Source organism: Hyposmocoma kahamanoa, unplaced genomic scaffold (assembly GCF_003589595.1).
Source record: "Hyposmocoma kahamanoa isolate Upper Pololo Valley unplaced genomic scaffold, ASM358959v1 64, whole genome shotgun sequence".
Lineage (NCBI taxonomy): Eukaryota > Metazoa > Arthropoda > Insecta > Lepidoptera > Cosmopterigidae > Hyposmocoma > Hyposmocoma kahamanoa.
The window spans coordinates 13,848,649-13,852,043 of NW_020653852.1; positions in this window are offsets into that span (position 1 = coordinate 13,848,649).

The window sequence follows — 3,395 nt, forward strand, 5'->3', positions numbered from 1 at the left end:
ATATTTGTATGGCCTACGTTTATTTCTCTCGTGAGTTTGGGTGTAATTTGTGGTTGTCTAAGTATGTGTCCATGGCACCTGCGACACAGGGTTTCCTTAGTGCGGGTTATGTTGAGTGTGTGCGTTATTATTCTAAGTGTTCGATCTTTGTATTAATAATTTTATAACAAACTAGTGGAGTAATTTTCTAAAGTTCTATTCTATTCTATTCAATAAACCTAAAAAAATGCAAATAACTGTCAATCGGACGATTTCCATTGAATTGTAATTTAAAATTATCTTTTTCCTAAAATTAGTTATTACAATGAGTGTTAGTGGTCACACTCATTGTAATAACTAATTTGTAATATAACATTTAGTGGAACAAAAAAAGTGTGAAGTGTAGAAAATAGTAATGTTTGTGCTAAATTTTATTTGGACATTAAATAAATAAATAAAATAAAAAGACATTTATTTGTCCATAAAACACATAAACAAACATAACCGAACAATTAAAACAAAAGAACCGTAATGTGGAGAAAAAGGATGAAGACTCAGCATTGCTGATTTTCAGGCTTCACCTAAACCTATTGGCTTGCTGCGTCAGACCGGCAAGCGCATTATATAGCATTTGAATTGACAAATTTTAAGATTGACTTTAACTATTGAAAACAATCGCAATTAAACAAAATGCATGGGCCTACTGATCCAGCGCACATAGGTAAGATATTTCCAGTATTTGTTGAACAAACGTTAGTATTACAATTAAATAGGGTCTATTATTAACATGTTCATCATTTATTTTTTTCAATCCTGAATGGTTAAATATAGCATCATTTATGTCAGGGTTCTATGTTATACATAGGTCACTACACAGGATTAATGCGGGATGGACTTCACAATATCTTCGTTGAACTTAACATGCAATTCACGTTTGCTGTCATAATAAAAATGTTCCAATAACCGTATATATTTCATGGGGGATTTTTCGCGGCTATATATAATATATTAATAATAATAAAATAATAATAAAATTTCTTTATTCGGACAACTACGGTCCACTTGTTAGTAATTACAGAAAAACTTATAAACTAAGGTTAGTAGTAACTAAAATTAAACAGAACCTAATTAGGACATTTCACGTTAGAAATTTGTAAAATTTTGACAATAAAAGTTAAAAATTAAAAAATTAAATTAAATTAAAATTATTTTTAAAAAGTACAAATAAAAATTTAAAAAATCAAAAATTAAATTTAAAAATGAAAGTATGAAAAATTTACCAATTAAAAAATAAATAAAATAAAAATGAGTAAAACATATACCGCATGCTTGAGCTATCTTTGTCTTTATCTAGGCGTAGGTGTGGCTTGCCACACCAGCACGTCAACAAAATGCTCAAGCATGGGTTCCGCTGTTTTGTGCGCAAACATTTTCAGAATGCTGTTGGAACTGCCACGCATTCTGAGCAGAAGGGATGCGGTCTTTTTTCTCAACATGCCCCAGAAATCGTCTGTCCGCATGTCTGCGAACATGCCCGATGCACTGCAATATCGCGGCAATCCCAACAACACCCTGAAGCCATTATTGTATTGGACACGGAGCGTGTCCAGTACTTTCTTAGAGTATCTGGCCCACAGAGCGCACGTGTAGAACGTTTGGCAGTAAGCCTTGAATAATGTTAACTTGGCCTCGTTGCTACAACGCGCAAATCTGTGGGCCAGCATGTTACATTTAGCAGCTAGCGCTCGTCGCTCACGCTCAATGTCGGCATGATCTTTGAGGTCTTCGGAAATATAATGCCCTAGGTATTTAAATAGTTTCACTCTTTTTAGAGGTACGTCTTTCAATTTTATAACAGGCTCGTAGGTGACATTATTTCCTCGGGCCTCAAAGATCATGTATTCACTTTTTTTGGCGTTATAAACCAGGCCGTGATCGCCGCAGTACTTAACACAAATGTCAAGAAGCTGCCTGACAGAGCCGGCCGAGGGACCCAGCAGCACCATATCGTCTGCGTAACTAAAATTATTGACGGGTAATCCATCTATCCAGCAGCCGACTGGTCTGCCACTGAGTCTCACGATCAGCTCGTTTACGTACAGGTTGAAAAGTTTCGGTGAGGTAATTCCCCCTTGTCTCACCCCGCATTCCAACCTGTACGTGTCAGACAACGTCTCACCCCATTTGACATTATTGTCCTGATGGCAATACCAATAACGCAATAACGCTATAATTTCTTCCGGTACGCCCGTCCCTCGAAGCTTATCCCATAGAAGGTCATAGCATACCAGGTCAAATGCCTTAGAAAGATCCAGAAAGCAAGCGTATACAGGTGTCTTTCTGCATGAGTAGTATTGGACAGTCTGCTTTAGACACAAGATGGCGCTTTCGGTAGATAATTTAGGCCGAAACCCAAATTGAGCGTCATGAAGATTGATAAATTGATCCAAACTTGAGTCCAGCAGACAATCCAACACCTTTGCCATCACTGTTGCCAAGGAGATCGGTCTATAATTATCAACGTCCGAAATATCGCCTGTTTTATTCTTTCCTTTTTATTAAAGTTATTTGTTATCTAATATTAACAAAACTTATTTTATAAGTTAATGCTTATCACAGGTAATAATTTATTTACGATTTTTGGTATGTGTAATATTTAATTTTCAATTTTTGTTAGTTTAATTATTTCATAACTATGACATAGAGAGTTATAGGTAGAGATTACATTTTGAGTCTTGAAAATAATTTCAAAATTTCTGAGTAATCGACAAGTACTTGTAATTTCTGGGATGTTTTGATTTGGTGCCTATTATCATTCATAACAAAACTGCATATTGAATTCATTTGTATAGGTAATTTCGTTACGGCAATTTTAAAAATTTAATTGGATTTAATTATTTTTCAAAAAAAGTAATATATAGTACACATATCGAGTGTTTCTTATGTTTCCGCGAATGTTACACTTTGAAAATGACAGTTTTTTTGGATTTAAATCGCGTATTGTTTTTTCATATTTACAATTGTTTTTTCAAACAAATGAATCATCATTTTCAATATGTGGTATAGCTTAATGCGATTTATGTTGCTTAGGACATTTAAATTTTTTTAAATTATTGTTTAAAAAAGGATACATATACTGAAATTTCAATGTTCGTGAAAATTGAAACTAAACTTTATTGGAATGAAGCAACTATTAAACTTTTAGGAACGTTGGTTTTTATTTGTTTATTTAAAGTAAGAATCTCTTTTTTCTGATGCTAACCTAACTTAAACCCACAGGAGGGGGTCGAATCAGCTCGGAAACGTAAACATTTCAACGCATGTCATTTCTGACTAATATTTAAAATATTTTGTTTTTCATTTCATAATACTTTAATCTACGGCCGGCATTCCATACAATGCCTAGACTTCGTATT